Raw genomic sequence first — 20,078 nt, forward strand, 5'->3', positions numbered from 1 at the left:
TTGAATATCTGTTTCTTAAATTCTGCTGGTTTGTATTATCCTTATGGTTAAAATTCTCCCAGCTCCTATCTCCAATAAGATGGTTATTCACATACATATTTTCATATCTTCATCTTCTCTACCCTTATGAGGACATGTAATATCTGAGCCTACAAAAAAAATTTTTTTTTAAATATCTGAGCCCACAACTAAAAGGTTGCAGGGAGGTGGGGATGTACTTTCCTCTCCAGAAAAGACATTAAACAAGAGCTTACCAAAGAATATTTTGAGACCTAGTTTCTTCATTCAAAAAATGTAAAAATAATGAGCCTGGTCCTCTTCAAAAAAGTCTTGCAATTTTGAATATTTGTAAAGAATTAAGACCTAGGAAAGACTAATATCTAATAGCAACATATAAACCTTGATTTTGAGTTTTCTACCTATATGATGTCAAAGCAAAAATTATAACAGAAATAAACAAACAGGCAAAGAAGACTTTATTCAAAGCTATTGAAATAGACAAGAGAGGCCAGAATTAAGTCTGATCTCAAACCTACTGGAACAAAGAGCAGTAGGGCTTTTAAAGGCTGGAGTTAGAGGGAGGGCATAGGCCATCTGTGTTTGCTAACTGGCTTTACTCAAAGAAAAAGGAAACTTCCAGGGATCCCTGGGTGGCTCAGCGGTTTAGTGCCTGCCTTTAGCCCAGGGTGTTATCCTGGAGTCCCGGGATTGAGTCCCACATCAGGATTCCGCATGGATGGAGGCTGCTTCTCTCTCTCTTTCTCTCTCTCTCATAAATAAATAAAATATTAAAAAGAAAAAGGACACTTCCTCACCTTTTGGACAGAAGATAACTTTAACAACTTGGAGCAAGACACCCACCAAAGTTTCTAAAGTAAATATTCTAAGAAAAGTGAATTTAGGGGTCTCAAGTAAGAAAGAAGCCTATCTAAAGTTTAGTCAAGTTGAGGGATGATTATCTTGATAAATAATTACATAGATATAGATATGTAGATATAGTTATGGATGACACAAAATGGCTTATAAATTCAACCTTCTTTTCTTAGACACGAATTTTATCTTGTTATTATCCAAGAGAGTAGAAATATAGTTTACAATACATCTTTCCTGGGGTGGATCTCTAATAGGAGTAAGAACAAAGAGTTTTCTTGTTCTTAAGAACTATAAACAGCCACAGCTTCTAAAAATTTATATTCCAAGTATCATTTAAAAAAAATACTTCAAAATAGCAATTCTAAAGTTCAGCATCATGGGGGCAGCCCAGGTGGCTCAGTAGTTTAGCGATGCCTGCAGCCCAGGGCCTGATCCTGGAGACCCGGGGTCGAGTCCCACGTCAGGCTCCCTGCATGGAGCCTGCTTCTCCCTCTGCCTGTGTGTGTGTGTGTCTCTCCCTCTGTGCCTCTCATGAATAAATAAATAAAATCTTTAAAAAAAATAAAATAAAATAAAAATAAAGTTCAGCATCATGGTTATAGTCACAGACTGAAGAATTAGACTGTTTGGGTTCAAATAGCAATTCAACTATTTATTAATGTGATCTTGGGTAATTACTGTGTCTCAAATTTATTTTTTTAATTCTTTTATTTTTGTTTTTTGGGTTTTTTGTTGTTGTTGTTGTTTTTTTTTTTTTTTGAGTGAGAGAGAGCAGTGGGGGAGTGGGAGAGAGAAATGGAAAGAGAGAATCTTAAACAGGCTCCACGCTCAGTACAGAACCCAATGTGTGGTTCAGTCTCATGACCCTGAGATCATGACCTGAGACAAAATCAATAGTGGGATGCTTAAATGTCTGAGCCACCCAGGTGCCCTTTTATGCCTCAGATTTATAAATAAACTGAATAATAATAATAATAATAATAATAATAATAATAATAATAATTCATCACTGGATATTCAGTAAGGTTGAGTTTATAAATGTAAAATACACAGAACAGCGCCTCATATATAATAAGTATGTTATGAGAATGACCTTTCTATTTCTAGTCAAAGAAGATTTGCAACTAGTGTTGCATAGCAGAGCCCTTCTCATCTTTGGTACTACAGAACTCTGAATCAGCTTTTTTCAGGATGGTGATCAATATCTTCAATACTTTCCTCTAACTCTCACTAGGTGTCATTGTATTTATTCATACATCTCTAGGATAGATCATCTTAAATGGTAAATTCATAAATATCCCTGAACAGAGTTCAGCATACTGAATGATAAAATCATACCTATTGGAATAATGAAAGCAAGTCTCATGTTGCTGACATGAAATCTAGAATAATAACAATGGGTGGATTTTGGAAGTGCAAGATACCAACAATTCATCATAGACTAACCCTCATGAGACATCACAAGAGTCTTAAATGGATTCCAGCCAAAGAAACTCATGATGCCTACTTCTCCTTAATGATTTCCTAAGCTTCTGGCATAAGTGAAAAAATAATATAGAGTAGAAAACACTACAAACACTACTTTTTATAGTTGGAATCCTAGTTCTTTCAATTGCTATCTATGTGATCTGAGCAAGTTAATTAACTTTTTTGAACATCAGTTTGATCATATCTGTGTTTAATTTTTTAAGAATTTAAAAATAGTAATACATTTTAAAACATTTAGCATAATGACGTATATTAAATGCTTTCTATTCTGGTGCCGAGTTTTCCTCTCCCTTTGCATCTTTATGAAACTCTCTAAAACAAGTTCATTCGTTCATTCAGTCAGTGGTGTGTTATGCCCTCTCAGCATAAAGTCCTAGGAGTACAAGGGGGAACACAGCAGACAACAGATACTCCTTCACAGAAATTGTGCACCCACCTGGGAATGCATGTAAGTGAATAATGAAAACTGAATGTGATAAATGCCACAAGAAGGAAATACAGTGTTCTGTGGAGGAACCTAACACCTAATCTACTCTCGGATGGTCAGGAAAGACTTAGACAATGAAATCATCAAAACTGAGCCTGGGTGGCTCAGCGGTTTAGTGCCACCTTCTGCCCAGGGCCTGATCCTGGAGTCTCAGGATCGAGTCCGACGTTGGGCTCCCTACATGGAGCCTGCTTCTCCCTCTTCCTGTGTCTCTGCCTCTCTCTCCCTCTCTCTCTCATGAATAAATAAATCTTTAAAAAAATAAAAAGAAATAATCAAAACTGAGGTAGTGTTTTTAATGAGAATAAATAATATTCCTGAGGCATACAGTTGGGGAGGAAAGTGGTGAGGATTGAAGCTAAAAAAGTAGGTATTGCCCAAAGGAGGAAGATATACTTAATTTGTGTAAAAAAGTTTGGATATTATCTCATTGGTAATGGAGAAATAAGCCAATGATTTAAGCTGAGAAATGACATAATCATATTTATATTTTAGGAAGATAATTGTAGCTATAATACAAAAGATGAAACAAAAGGGAAGAGGTAAGTTAGAATCATTGGTAATACTTGAGGCTGGACTTTCAGGTTGTCTGAACTAGGGTACTAGAAGTAAATGTGTAGAGAAGTCAATGAACTCAAGACATTTTCTAGAGATGCAATCAAGATGAACAAAGATGGGAAATCAAGGACAACATCTAGGTTTCTAGTTTGAGCAACCAAGGAGAATCATTCTCTACAATGGGGAATGATACAGAGAGAAAAAATGGAGTTGAGGGGGGTCAAGACAAAAAATCCATCTTTTGACACATTAAATTTTAGGTGTAGGTGGGGCAAAAGGTGATAATGACAAGAATTCAAATATATAGTTCCTGAACTCTATGTCAGAATATAGATAAATCTCAAAATTGAGTGGTAGATGAAAGTGTCTAAGCCCAAACTACAGAGTAACAGAAGATATGGACACAAGACAAAATACTAAGGAGCTCCAAAATTTAAGAGTCAAAATAAATAAATAAATAAATAAATAAATAAATAAATAAATAAATAAATAAATACACACACACACACACACACACACACACACAAATAACCCCTATTGGTGGCTAGGAAAGAGAGAGCAAAGAGGTAGGAGAAATACTATGCACATATGCTATCAGAGAGGCAAGAAAACACCATTGCAACCAGACTGAAGTAAAGAAACTTTTAGGTAAATCAATTTTTTTAATTGATCGGGCGTTACATAATGTAATGTAATATGCTTTATTCCTGACAACTTTCCATGCTGACTGCTAAGCTTCTTACTTGCCAGCAGTCAAAAGACAGTTTTTAAAAGATAAAGACCCAAAGTAATAAAATGGAAAACAAAAATAAGAGACAAACAATAAATAATGCAAGACAAAACAATAACCAAACCACAATTACAATGACTGAAATCTGCTTCCTTAGATGTTTGTGATGAGTAGCCAGTTTTCATTCTAACTCATCCCTGGAGAAAGTATTAGTCCTTTAGTTTTTATTTACATAATATTAGAATTTGATCTCATTCCGGAGGATACAGCATAGGCACAGGTACATTTCTAATGTGTGCCAATGTGAAACCATAGCTATTAGTGTTAATTCATCAAGCCCAATGTAGATAAATTCCTAATCTGTCAAGTGTTATGAAAATAAAATTACTATAAAAACAGTAAAATTTTTGAGGGAACAAATTCTGTCAGAGTTTGCATGTTTATTTCAATTAGAAAATCCATGAAGATAAAATAGTAATGCACAGACAGAACAATTTTCTCCAAATCTACTGCTTTTCCCTAAAGCTTTTAAAGTCTTTTCAGTCGTTTAAAATAGCCCCAATATATTTAGGGTGAGAAGTAGGGGAGGGCAGGTAATATATACACAGGAAGCTTTTTGTGACATAAGGGTGATAAATTTTATAAATAAGACCTTTTGGTACCTTAATAAACAAGGATAGTCAGATGGAATCTACGAGAGATAGAAAAAGGAGGCAGACTGTTATAAAGAGAAGAGATTTTAGAGCCAAGCAGACCTTGTTTTCAATCCGTTTTGCCACTTGTCAGTTAGATGGCATTGGCAAGTTTTTTAACCTCTCCAAGCTTTAGTTATCGAACTCTTAAAAAAAAAAAAAAAAAAAAAAAAAGGCAGTATCCTCCAGCAACATTCTAGAGATTAAGGGTAATATAAACATATGGATTAAAGATAATGTAAATATTTAAAGATAATGAAAATGCCAATGTAAAGCAACTAGCATGATGATTTGCACTCAATAAATAAGTTATTATATATTTTTAGAATTACTAGTTTATAAATTGTAAAATTTGTGTAAGTACATTACCATATTCAATAAATATTGAGTGTCTTGCACTGAGCCATGTGATGGGGATGAGGAGCTAAACAAGGCTGACAAGATCCTCTCCCCGGTAATTTAAGTTCTAGTGTACTCCCCCAGATCTGCACATCACTTCCTGCTCTCAACTAACTAAGCACTTTTCTTAATTTAACATTAAGAAAAATTGTATTTGTTATAAAGACCAAGTTGGAGGGATGGTGCCTGGGTGACTCAGTGGGCTGAGCGGCTGGCTCTTGATTTTGGATCAAATCATGATCTTGAAGTCTTGGGATGAAGCATCACATCAGACTCCCGCTCACTGGGGAGTCTACTCAAGGGTCTTCCTCTCCCTTTGCCCCTTTCCCTGCTCCCTCTCTCTCTCTCTCTCTTTCTCTCTCTCTCTCCCTCATAAATAAATAAATACATAAATTACCAACTTGGCATTTATCCAGGAAGTCCAGGAAATCCACTGAAGGGTTTCTGGCCACATGGTGCCAGATCAGATTTGGATTTTAGAAAGATTATTCTGGTGTTAGTACATAGGAAATCAGCTAACAGATCTTTGCAATAGTTTGGCTGGGAAATGATAGGACCATAGGAAAGGGGAGAGTGTACTGATGTAAGAATGTGTCAGACACAGAATCAATAGGATTGGTTTCTGTTTTAGATAATGGATGGCCCATTTTATTACCAACCAATATATTGAATATAAAACAAGGAGCTAGTCAGAGTGAAAACCAGGTAAAAAAAAGTTTTTACTAGCTGAATTTCACTTGGTTTTCATTTCACCAAGCAACTTGCTCTTTTTGTATTATGTGTAATGGGAAATAAGGTCTTTCAAATTCCCATTCAGATGTTCTAACCTCCATGAGGCCAGCTCAACCCTAGAACAGTTGAACTCTCCTCCCTCTTCTGGGTTTCTTGTATATTGCTTAGTTACTGGCTCTATCTCTACATCATACGTTTACGATATCATACATTTACCTGTCTCTACTACTGTGTGCTTCTTGAGATTGGAGCTTATGTTTCAACTATACATGTTTATCCAAGAATGGCAAAATGCCAGGCACATAACAAGCAATGTATAAATAATTTTGAGTTAAATTTCTTAAGATAGCTTCTTATAGATCAAGATCTGTAGAATATAAATATTATCTTTATTATAACCAATTTATTAGTGCTCTCCAAATAAATACACAATGAGGTATCTGCAGACACATTAAAACAATCTTGGAAAAAAAAAAAAAACAATCTTGGATCCATCAATTACTAGCTGTGTGACACTGGAAATAAATATTTTGAACTTCCTGAGTCAGATTTATAATCTAAAACCTAGGTATAATGATACCTGTTTGATCCATCAAACATAACTGTGTGATTAGGATGAGAGGACATCCCTAAGAGCAATCTTCAAAACCACAAAAGAATATAGGTATGCAATTTATATGTTACCCTGAGGAATAGTTTTTTTAAATCATGCATTTTTTTTATCTTTTTATACTTTCTGAAAGCTATGCAATATGTAAATATGCTATTACATTTTTAGGCTACATTTTATGACTAAAATATAGGAATAACAGGAACCAATATTCAAATATACTCTATTCTTCCTCATTTTTGTAGAAAGTCAATCTTTTATCACTGAACTTTCTAAAATTTACATATTTTTACAAAATATAAACTTTATCCTGAGCTGTATTAGGATGAAAAGCAATTAATTATCACTGGAATTTATTCTTGCAAATCATAAAACCAATCATTAGAAACATGTGGCATTCATTCTTTAATTCCTGAGTTTTACATCCTAAAAAAAATGAAGTGTTAAAGAAGAAAAGATATTCAGCCATAAATAAATAAAGTACAGAAGAGAAAATCAGTAGAAAAAAATCAACAAAACTTAGAGTTGGTTTTCTGGAAGGATAAACAAAATTGGCAAACCCCTAACCAGATCAACTGAGAAAAGAGAAAAGACTCAAATAAATATTTCTGATACCACAGAAATAAATGTTAAGAGGCAACTATAAACATTTTCTCACCAACAAATGGGATAACTTAGAAGAAATGGTAAATTCCTAAAAAAAAAAAATTACAACACACCAAAAACAGGAAGAATAGAAAGTCTGAGCAGATCTATAATTAGGAAGGATATTGAATCAGTAAACAAAATCTTCCAAAGAGGTCCAGGAAAATCTGAGACTAGATGGCTTCACTAGTAAATTCTACCAAACATTTTTTTAAAAGATTAATGCCAATCCTTCTTAAACTCTTCCAAAAAGAAATTAAAGAAGACAAAAGAAAAGGAAAGACATCCTGTGTTCATGGATTGAAAGATTTCATATTGTTAAAATGTCTATACTAACCAAAGTAATCTGTAGATTCAATGCCATTCTTATCAAAATCCTATTAGTATTTTTTACAGAAACAAAAAAATAAAATAAAATTCAGATGGATATCACATAAGAGCCCAGATAGGCAAAACTATCTTGAGAAAGAAGGAAAAGCTAGAGGCCTCACACTTTTTGATTTCAAAATATTTTACAAAGCTAGAGTAAACAGTACAGTGCTGACATAAAAACAGACACATAGGTCAATGGAACAGACTAGAAAGCTCAGAAATAAATCCTATCTATAAGGTCAACTGATTTTTGACAAGTCCCAGTAAACCACAGTGGGGAAAGGACAGTCTCTTCAGTGAATGATGTTGAGAGAATTAGATATCTACATGCAATGGAGTGAAACTGGATCCTTATCTGACACCATACAGAAAATTCAACTCAAAATAAATTTAATACTTGAATTTAAAACCTCAAACTGTAGAACTCCTAGAAGAAAACAGGAAAAAAATCTTCATGATATTGGTCTTGGCAAAGATTTCATAGATATGACAGGTAACAAAAGCAAAAACAGATAAATGGGACTACATTAAAGTAAAAACTTTCCTTGTAGGCAAAGGAAACAATCAAAAGGGTGAAAGGGCGAGCTTTGGAATGGAAGAAAATCCTCAAATCATATTTCTGATAAAGATTTAATATCCTAAATATATGAAGAACCCCTCTACTCAATAGCAAAAAAAAGCTCACAAATGGCCTGATTTAAAAAAAAAAAAAAAAAAACCTCAAGACTTAAATAGACATTTCTCCAGTAAAGACATGCAAATGGTCAATAGATATATGAAAACGTGGTCAATGTCACTAATTCTCAGAAAAAATGCAAATCAAACTCACAGTGAGATAATACTACACAGTTGTAATAGACGGCTATTACCAAAAATTTTTAAAAAAAGACAATTGTGTGTGAAGATGTAGAGAAATTGAAGCACTAGTAACACTATTGCTGGGAATGTTAAATGGTGCAACCATTATATTAAACAGTATGGAGATTCCTCAAAAACTAAAAATAGAACCACACCATGATCCTGCAATCCCACTTCTGAATATATACCCAAAATAATTGAAATCAGGATCTCAAAGAGACATCTGCACTCCTGTGTTCATTGCAGCATTATTCACAATAGCTAAATAAGGAAACAACATAAATATCTGTCCACAGATGAATGGATAAAGAAAATGTGTTATATACATGCAATGTAATATTATTCCCTTATAAAGAAGTTCTGAAATATGAAACAACATGCATGAACCTTGAAGACATTATGCGAAGTGTAATAAGCCAGTCACAGAAGGACAAATACTGTATGATTCTACTACATGACTTATTTAGAATAGTCAGACTCAGAATCAGAGGATAGAATGGTAGATACTTGGGGCAGGGAGAAGTGGAAAATGTGGAGCTGCCATAAAAGGGCATAAAGTCTCAATTATGAAAGATGAGTAAGTTCTAATGATCTGCTGTATATCATGCCTACAGTTAACAATACTGCATTGTATGGCTAAAAATGCATTCATGATAGTGAATTCCATGGTAAGTACTCTTTCCACAATAATATTAAAATTTTAAAAGTTGCCTCATTGATTTTTAAATTATGCCTTCAAAAATTTGGAATTTGCCATTCTCAAGGATTATGTGGTTCATGTCCTTAAACTAACTCAATAAGGATATCAACATGTTTTCTATTAAAGAAATTTCTTTCATTAAATAGATTAAAAGATACTTCGTCAATCCTGAAAGCAGCTGCAAACTTTTTAAATTATACAATGCCTTCTTACTGAATGAACATTTACTTAGCTAAGAAAGCAAGAAAGAGAGAGAAGGAGGGAGGGAGGGAGGGAAAGAAAGAAAGAGAAAAAAGAGAAAGAAAGAGGAAGGAAGGAAGGAAGGAAGGAAGGAAGGAAGGAAGGAAGGAAGGAAGGAAGGAAGAAAGAAAGAAGAAAGAAAGAAAGAAAGAAAGAAAGAAAGAAAGAAAGAAAGAAAGAAAGAAAGAAAGAAAAGAAAGAAAGAAAGAAAGAAAGAAAGGAAAGAAAGAAAGAAAGAAAGAAAGAAAGAAAGAAAGAAAGAAAGAAAGAAAGAAAGAGAGAGTTGCATATCATCTTGCCCATTTCCTTAGGCACTGTTGATGAGTATAGTCAATTTCTCTTTGTGACCCCAATTTTTCTCTGGTTTTCGCTGACCATTCCCTGTTGTCGGCATATGATATCTATATAAATTTTAACACCATCAGTTAAGCAGAGTACTAATATAAAGAGAATGGGCTTTGGATCTTGCCTTCACCTATTATTAGCTAGGTGACCTTACACAAGTGAGTGACTTCAAACACAAAATATGGTGTGTAGGATCCTATAATCAAACCTTAGGCAAAACATATGAAGTCTGTTAGTTCCTCCTTCCTTCTTTCTTTCCTTTTTAAGGAAGTTCTGGCCTTAAGCTGAATAAATGAAAACCAATAGTCTCTTGAAAAAAAAAAAAAAAAAAAGAATAAGAAAAAGAATGTTTAGCAATTTCCAATCCTCACTAAAATAATAACCTATCCTGAATCTTTCATATTATATTTTATACTAGATGATTTAACTTTATCATCAAAATATACAAATCAAAGGTATTAGCAAATCTGATTAAAATAAAGGTGTAGCATACTTGATTATATTTGCTCATTACTTTTCTTTATATTTTTTTCTTACTATGTTGTGAAATAAAATAGTCACAAGGCCTGCATATGAAAGCTGCAATTAAAGGTCAAGGCTTCCTAAAGCACCCTGGGTAAACATTGTTATTGTAGTAAATTGTTCTTCCATTTTTTAGAGATTTAAAAGGACGGGTGTAGTGGAGAAATAACGATAGTGGTAAATTCCCTTAAGAGAGACAAAGTGGTTTGAATTTGTTATAAAATTTGATTGAAAATAAGCTTTAAGAGATTATTTTTAACCTATAAATGCATGGTTTCTAATTCCACTTTCATATCTCTAAGGGAAAAAAAACCCTGTTAGATCATTACTTTTACAGTGTGCATAGGGTCCCCAAATAATAATTTTTCAAAGTATTTTTGATGTGAAAGATAAAATCCTGCCCTTGATATTAAAAAATATTATCAGGGCAGTAATGCTGCTCATCTAAATTGAAGGATTATCACTATTAAATTGAACATGTATATTTCTGTAGGACATCTATAATCCCCAATTTTTGGAACAATGATTTTCATCTTTATTTGCCTGTCAAACATCTATAATTCAGATTAACTTGACAGCTTTATGAGACATGATAATTCTGTCCAATTGAATGCAACAGGGTAGGGATTTTTTTTTCTACCAAGAAGCCCTAACAATATTACAAATATCAATGCAACATCTAGCTATCACATTAATGATAGTATTTTGTTCTTAGATGACTAGATTAAAAGTCTTCTATATGTATTAAAAAGTGATAATAATCTCCAATAACAAAAAAAAATCTTAAAATAATTCTTCTTGTCCTTAGTTTTCATTTGGCCAAGAACATAAACTAGTCTTTTATCGTACAACAGCATACAGTTGCTAAAAAAGAGGATCACATGGAAATTTGGGCTGACAAGTTATGACCTAATGGAGGAATTGTGTCAAACCACAAAGAAGCAAATCCACCAAGAAGTCTTCACAAAAGCATGAAGACTGTGTTGTTTTTCTGATTGTAAGTGGCATCAAGGGGTGCTTGGGTAGCTCAGTCCTTTAGGTGGTTTAAGCCATCTGCCTTAGGCTCAGGTTGTGATCCTGGGAATGAGCTCTGTGTTGGGCTCCCTGCCTGGCAGGGAGTCTGCTTCTCTGTCTCCCTCTACTCCTCCCCGCTGCTCCTCCCTGCTGTTGCTGCACACACTCTTTCTCTCAAATAAATAAATAAAATCTTAAAAAAAAAAAAAAAAGTGACATCAAGAGTCTTTTCCAGCTGCTACTAAATTCCCTTCCCTGTCACAAATTCTACTGTTCAGGACAAATTCTTCTCAGTTTATGTCTCAAAGAAGAATGGTGGTTTTTGTTTCTAATGTGTTTGTTACAGATATATATTTAAGAAAAAAAAAATGGCTTTGCTTAATGTTTTACTTGAAGTTGATGTAGACAGTCCAGGAAGTTTCCTGGATACTTTCTGAAAGGCAACAGGGCAAAGCAGGCAAGGCCAGGTCTTTGGCTGAAGGGTTGATATACCCCCAGATGATTCTGTATTGTATAAATGTCAGAAGCAAGTTGGTCCTACGATGGTTACTATTCACCTTGGAGACTGTGCATCAGCCAGATTCAAGACACAAAAGGTGAATGGGTATTGAAAGTCTAACAGGGGAAGGCAAGTATCTTGAACACAAATGGTGCCTACTAAATGCCCATCACAGTAGGAGAAAAACAGTGGGTGGGATTGCAGGCCTTTAGAGAACCATGGCTGCAGTTTTGCTTTATTTTTCTCTTTCTCTTTTAGATACTAAAGCAAAAGCATACAGTGTAGGCTTGTTTAATAAAAATAAAAACCTCACAGATAGCATACTGAGGTGCTTTGCCAAAGTAAAAGAACTGTTTATAGAAACTATTTAAGGGAACCTGTCTTGTTGTTGTTTTTGTTCAGAAAAAGGGCATATTTGTAGTTTACTTATTGCTGTTATTGTTAACCATTATTTAAGAATCTAGCTCATAATGTCTGTCTATTTTTAAACAATCCGTAGGATATTTGGTAATGTTTTGAAATAAAATGAAATTTTGTTTATTAAGGAAATTGGGAGCATTTGGGGCCTATTTTGATGAAACAACTAACATCTTACAAAAAAGACAAATGATTATAAGCTAGTGTGAGTACAAGAAAAGGAATACCATTCTATGAACATAAGTGACAAAGGTTCAATAATCATCATTATTAATTAACTGATAATAAAAGCTCTCATTATTTCAAATGTTCACCAGTTAGCTATATATAAAAAAAAAAAAAAACAAGTTTACACAAAGCAACCATACCATTTATGGGGTAGAGGATCTGGTATTTTTAATCTCGTTTACCAATTGATAGTATGTTAATTAAGTAATTTTCATAGGAAAATGGTCTAATAAGGTAACTAACATTGATGATGTATTGTCATTTTGGTCACATAAAGACTTCACAAAATCTAGGCTGAAAGAAGTAATAATAGTTAATTAGCTTTAGTTTTCCACAATTCAAAACAATAACAACAACAAGTCTTCCTTACAAACGTTTATATATCCACTTAAATAGAAAACATAGCAAGCCAACATGGGTGATGAGAAATTCTAGGAATAAAGAAAGCACACCAAAAAGAAACAAATTCTCAAAATATAAACTTGGGGTAAGGTAATAAATGAAAAACAAGTCTATCAAAGATGTTTGATATAATAACAATAAATGTTAATATTTGGTTACTAAGAAAACCATGAAAATAATTTCTATCCTGAGATACTATATTTTCTCTCAGGCTGGGAAAGATTAGAAAGAACATTAAAGTCTGGGATTAACTGGCTGTGAAAATAGAAGACCACATGTATATCATTGATAAATAAAACATTCCTGGGCATCTGGGTGGCTGAGAGGTTGAGCATCTGCCTTCAGCTCAAGGCATGATCCTGGGGTTCTGGGATTGAGTCCTACATCGCTCTCCCCACAGGGAGCCTGCTTCTCCCTCTGCCTATGTCTCTGTCTCTCTCTTTCTGTCTCTCATGAATAAATAAAACCTTTAAAAAAATCATTCCTAAAGGAAAATTTAGCAATATGGATCAAAATATTTTACAAAGTTATCTGCTTATTCTTCCTCCAACAATTCTAAGAATTTATCCTAATGAAGGAAAACCAAAACCAAACATATTTCCTCCAGTTTTGTTTATGATAGAAAAAAAATCCAACAACAAAGATTTAGCTAAAGAATTTATGATAGTTTAATTTTTTTTTGATAGTTTAATTTTTATCAAATACAGTTTTGTGTTAAGAACTGGGCATGTATCTACATCACAGATCATTGGCAGCTTAAAATAATGATATAAGTGAAAATGAAGATCACAAAACCTTACATAATGAGCAATACATATACAATATATATACATATATGTGCATAACATGCATACACACATATATATTTACATATATTAGCAGTGACTATCTCCAACTGTTAAAGTCCAGATTGTTTTGCTTTTTCTTATGACTTTTCTGTTTTTTAGTTTTTTTGCAGTTATTACATATCATTGATGAAATAGGGAAAAAAATAAAGATAATTTTAGTTCCAATTCATAGCTAATTCTAATATATAAATCAGACAAGCATTCATACCATAGATAGGCAGTATGTCTAATAGTTAAGGTTAATGCTTCTGACTACCGTATGGTCTGAGTTCAAGTCCCAGAGTCATGAGTTACCAGCTGCGTAACTTAGCCAAGTTACTTAACATCTTTGAGCCAAGGTTTCCTTATGTGTAAAATATATTAATTGTTCTTTATTAGATTTTGGATGACCAAGTGAGTTAAGGTGCATAGAGACCAATGAACCATAGTTGCTTCACAGTAAGCACTACATAAGGATTACCAATTATTATTTTCCCCACTTGAATAAAGGCACCACAAAGACAAATATTTTTTATCTATTTTGTTCACTGACAGATTCCCAGGACATGGAACAGTACATAGTAAGCAATAAATATACGATGAATGTATATAGGTAGAAAGGAAAGGGAAGAAAAAAGGAATATTTCCTTTATTTTTTATTTCCTTTATTTTAAAAAGAATTATAACTCACATATAATAACATGGCAGGGATATTACTAATATTGAAGATTATGTGATTATTCTGGTGTATTTGAATACCTTTTATCTAATTTGGTTCTTCTTTAAGTTAAATAAGAAAAATATAGATTCTGTACCTTTTGTTAGAAATCTCTGTGATTAAAAAAAAAAAAAGAAATCTCTGTGATTAATTTTTTCTCATGTGTACTGGAACAGATTTTGATCATTGGTTGACTTAATTTTGAACTTTTATATTATCACCTAACTCTAGGTCCACATTTTCCCTTTAACTTACATGGAGATCCATTTATTTTAGAGGAGAACCACACTCTACAAGGACACGGGGGGATAAAAAATATAACATGGTAGTGTTTGGATAGCCCTGAATGGCAGAGTTTGAACAGTGTAAAATGTTTCATATTTTCCTTAAGGATATGTAAATGCTTTGAAAATGTCATGAAGTGATTGTCTTTGCTGGAAAGACCATTTTCATTATTGAGGAGTATTGTGGTAGAATGTTATCAGGTTAGCCAGCCTACTTTTAAGGCATCTTCAAAACAGATTAGTCATCAAATAACAATGACCCTTAGGAAGCCAATTGTGGACTTCCATTTGAGATTAAAGTAAAACTATTTCATAAAATCACTTCTAAAACAACAAGGAGAAAAAAACACAGTATCAGAAACTATCTTTGGTAAAAACAGAAGACATCTGCAACCCTAATCGCAATACATAAGGGCTATAAATGGAAAGAAGTACGACTAGAAAAGAAGAAAATCATACTTAAATGTTGATGGAAATATCAATGAGGAGAAAACTCATTTACCACTACAAAAGTCTAGAAAGACTCAGGATTGTAAACTTAATGAGCTCAGCAGAGACACAAGCAGAGGGAGAAGCAGGCTCCATGCAAGGAGCCTGACGTGGGACTCGATCCCAGACTCCAGGATCAGGCCCTGGACTGAAGGCTATGCTGAACCGCTGAGCCACCCAGGCTGCCCTCTCCAATTCTTACTCGCAGCTACCAGGCCTGTCAACCCCCCAAAGAAACCAGATGTTTATATTCTGGATCTCAAGAGGCTCCAGAGTAGTGCAATTCTGATGTAAAACTACCAGTTATACTTAAGGGTGAAATAATTACACAAATAATTGGAATTATTCTCATGCAAGATTTGTCTATTCTCCATTAATTTATTTTTCCAATTATTTTTCACATTACGGCCTCATAGATATTTATTTTGTACTTTGAGTTATAATCCAGCATTACTTAATCTCTTATCAAATTATGCCATCTTTGATTATTGATAGCTCTTTCAGTTGGTTCTTGTGTCATTTTGATATGTCATCATCATGGTGTTGGTATTATTGTTTTAGCACTTCCTAGTGCTTACTTTCTGTCACTACAAGATGCTCTGGGGTTATTTTGAATATCCAGTCTTGGTCCTACAATCAGCTATTTCCTCCAGAAGTCTTGTTTTCTGTTATTAGAGAATTGCATTAGAAACTCAAATCTGGATGCTAAGTGTGCTATCTTTCTGTTTCTGATTTCTAGCCTAAGTCCCTTGTGGTCTGAGAAAACACAGTGTATTATTTCTATATTTAAAATTTGTTAAGGTGGAGGCACTTAGATGGCTCAATGAGTTCAGTGTTGGACTTTGATTTCAGCTCAGGTCATAATCTCAGAGTTGTGAGATCAGGCCCTGCATCAGGCTCTGTGCTAGGTGTGGAGCCTGCTTAGGATTTTTTTCTCTTCTCTCTCTGCCCCTTCCCCTCAATTAAAAAAAATAATACTAAGGTCTGTTTTGTGGCCCAGAATGTGGTATATCTTGGTGAAGCTTGAGAAAAACATGTATTCTGCTGTTATTGTATGCAGTATTCTATAAATGTCAATAATAAATAAATTGATAATGTTGTTCAGGTCAGCTACATTCTTACTGATTTTCTGCTTGTTTAATTTGTCAATTACTGTCAGAAGGTGTTGAAATCTAATTGTAAGAATAGATTTGTCTATCTCTCCTTTCAGTTCTAACAGATTTTACCTAACATTTTTATTCTTTGTTGGGTACATACATGTTTAGGATTGTTAAGTCTCCCTAAAAATTGCTTCCTTTATCATTATGTAGTACCCCTCTTTATCCTTGATTATTTTTGTTGTTTTGAAGTCTGCTTTGTCTGAAACTAATACAGCTACTACTCTATCTCTATCTTGATTAGTGTTTGCATGGTACATCCTTCTCCATCCCTTTATTTTTAACTGATCAGAGTCTTTACATTTAAAGTGGGTTTCTTATAGACAATATATAGTTGTGTTTTGTCTCCTCTGACAATCTCTGCCTTTTAACTGGTGTATTTAGACTAACCGCATTTATATTGATTTACTTAGATTCATGTAAATAGTGTTTGTAACTGTGGTCTAGTTATGAGCAGAGCCTTCTTTTTTTATGCCTTCTCTGGTTTTGATTGACATTTTGTATGATTCCACTTTATCTCCTCTTTTAGTGGATCAATTATATTTACTTTAAAAAAAAACTTTTAGTAGTTGTTTTAGAGTTTACAGTATATGTTTGTAACTTATCTAAGTCCATCTTCAGATAACACTATTTCACTTGGTTTTAGTTCCTTATAGCAGAATAAACTCAATTCCTCCCTCTTGCCCCCTATGGCTGTCATTCATTTTACTTATCCACATGCTATACTCACTTAATACATTGCTGCTGTTATTGCTTTTTTATTTTTTAAGATTTTATTTATTTGAGATAGAGAGAGAGAGAGAGAGCAAGAGAGAGCATAAGCAGGGTGAGGGGAAAAGGGAGAAGTAGACTCCCTGAGAAGCAGGGAGTCTGATGCAGGTCTACCTTCCTGGGACTCCAGGATCATGACCCTAGCTGAAGGCAGACACTTAACTGACTGGGGCACCCAGGCACCCTACTATTATTGCTTTAGAACAGTTTTCTTAAAAAACAATTAAAAAAAAAACAATTTTCTTTTAGATCAATTAAGAATAGGAATAATAAATTATTTTACCCTACCTTATTTCATCTCTGGTGCTCTTCTTTTCTTCATATAAATTCATATTCCTGACTTATATCATTTCCTTCTGCCCAAAGAACATATTTTAATATTTCTTGCAAAAAAGATGTGCTGGTAATAAATTACCTTAGTTTTTGTTTGTCTGAGTCTTATTTCTCCCTCACTTTTGAAGGATAATGTCATTAAGTATAGAATTTTAGGTAGGAGGTTGTTTTTCCATCAACAAGGTAAAGTCTTTCTTCTTCAGAAGTAAGCCTTTATTATGGAAAAAGCCTTAGGTGTTTTCCACATTACCTTTTCTCTTCCCCTGCCAGAAACACTAAGGGATCTTTCCCAGATCATCACTAAGGGAACCTGGTAAGGTTCTTGGAAGTAAAACTCCAAAAGTGTGTGGGTTCTCCATAACTGTGACTCCCAGAAGTCTACCATTGTATGCTAATCCCCAGTTACCCTCTAGCAATTAATCAAAATTATTCTTTTAGTGTTCCTATCAATTTCTGGCTCCAGTGTCTTCTGCTCCGGGTAAGTTGATCTCAGATGAGACTCTGTATTTGCCTATTTCCCCAGATTTCAAGGTGATGATTTGCTCTGAAAACTCAGTCCTCTCATGGGTCCAAGAAAAACCATTAATTTTGTTTGTTCCATTTTTGGTTTTGGTAAAGACAGGAGTGACAATTTCCAAGCCCTTTACATATCAGAGCTAAAACCCAAAATGTGAATTTAAAATTTTGATGATAAAAGTTCAAAATTAAAAGTTAACTTTGGAATCAAACAAAAAATTTGAGCAGTTGATTTTTTATCTTATGATATAAAAACATATACAGAAAACAATACTATCTGCCCTGAAAATTATTTACAAATCACTTCCAACTATATTCATCTATTCCACTCAAATATTCCCTGAGGGATAAAGACAGCTGCAATGTTGACTATAACATAGACTTCATATTGGTCATTCACATAATATAGAGGAGTGGAAATTTTTAACTTTTAGCACAGTAAGCATAAAGAGAAATTGATGAGAAATGAGGAGCAATTGGTTGCTTTCATTTTCATATTAACACTTTTAAAGAAAACATTTTATGAAAAATATTCCTAAAGCAAGTCTATATCTTTATTGATGCTATTTAAAAAAAATATTTACAACTTTAATCATCATTAGTTGATGTTAATTATCTTACTAAAAGTAGAATAAAAAATGATACTTCCATCATGCAGGTTTTCATGATGCATTGACGATTATTTGAGTAGGAGTTATGACACTAATTGATTAAATGCTATAATTTTTCAATGGGTTATTATAAGAAGAAACAAATACCATAATGAACCATGAGTAATGTATACTTGGGACTAATAGTGGGAATAAATTAAGGCACACTAGTATGCTAATGACAATGGATAATGGTTTGGATGATGTGGACAACTCAGGTCCCATTTCTTCATTCCTAGCCCTGTGAGTTATCTAAATAACATCTAGAAAACACCAGTACAGATGATTCAGCAAGTGTATGTCTTTAACTTTCTTATACAGAATATTCCATCAAAAAATATTTGATTTAGCTAACACATTTCTCCAGACTTAAAAATGCTCTACACAAGGATATACTAAATGCTTAATAGCATTAAGAGTGATAGGAATGTGTAGAATGTCCCCTATTATAAATGAGCTACAGTGCTAGGTCATTTATATCTCTATAACCATACTAGTTTATTTTTTTAAAGAAATATTCAATTTGGAAATTTTTTTTCTGAAAAATCACTGGTGGTAACTTTTTGAAATATCAGAAAATCCGACCACACTAAGCTAGAAATTCTACATAGTAACTAACAATTATCTAGAACTGAACATAGGTCCAGATCTATACACACCAGGATGATCAATCAACAAAAAATGAAGGTTTAGCTTTAATTTTTGAGCAGTCTCCCTTAGTGCAAAAACTGTCTCTAGAAGTCTTCCAGTAACTTAAGTGTAGCTTATATTCACCTACTTTATTTAAATTATTATTATTATTGAGGAAACCCTGAATTCATTGACCTAAACTGAAAGCAAGTGTTTTAGATTGATTATTTAAGCCTTGGTTCCCAATGTAATTTGTGTACATGCTTTACAGAACTATGCACTAGAAGACCTCAGTTGTTCCTTTCTGAGAAATGTTTCCTACTCTAACTTGTGCCATTCTCTTACCTTACCTGATTTTCCTCTTAGGACATTTGAGTTCAGGATCCCTGATTTATAGTCAGATCAACTTAGGTTAAATCTCATTTCTACTACTTACAGGTTGTAAAACTTGGAGCAAATCAACCAATCTTGTTGAGTCTCAGTATTAGTAAATGAATGAATGAATAAATAAATAAATCTAGGGATGCTGGGTGGCTCAGCGGTTTAGGCGTCTGCCTTCGGCCCAGGGCATGATCCTGGACTCCCAGGATTGAGTCCCGCATCGGGCTCCCTGCATGGAGCCTGCTTCTCCCTCAGCCTGTGAGCAGCCTGTGAGCCTGCTTCTCCCTCAGCCTCTCTCTCTCTCTGTGTCTCTCATGAATAAATAAATAAAATTTTAAAAATAATTAAATAAATAAATAAATCTATCACTCAGTGTACAATCAAGAAAACAGAGCTCCTATGAACCTTATTGGAATAAATACCTTACATAATCTTGGGGCTGCAGTTTGGACAGGCTGGACATCTGGGAAAAGGAGTTGGAGCATCAGAGAAAGTCACTAATTAGTCTTAT

Source organism: Canis aureus, chromosome 20, assembly GCF_053574225.1.
Source record: "Canis aureus isolate CA01 chromosome 20, VMU_Caureus_v.1.0, whole genome shotgun sequence".
Classification (NCBI taxonomy): Eukaryota; Metazoa; Chordata; class Mammalia; order Carnivora; family Canidae; genus Canis; species Canis aureus.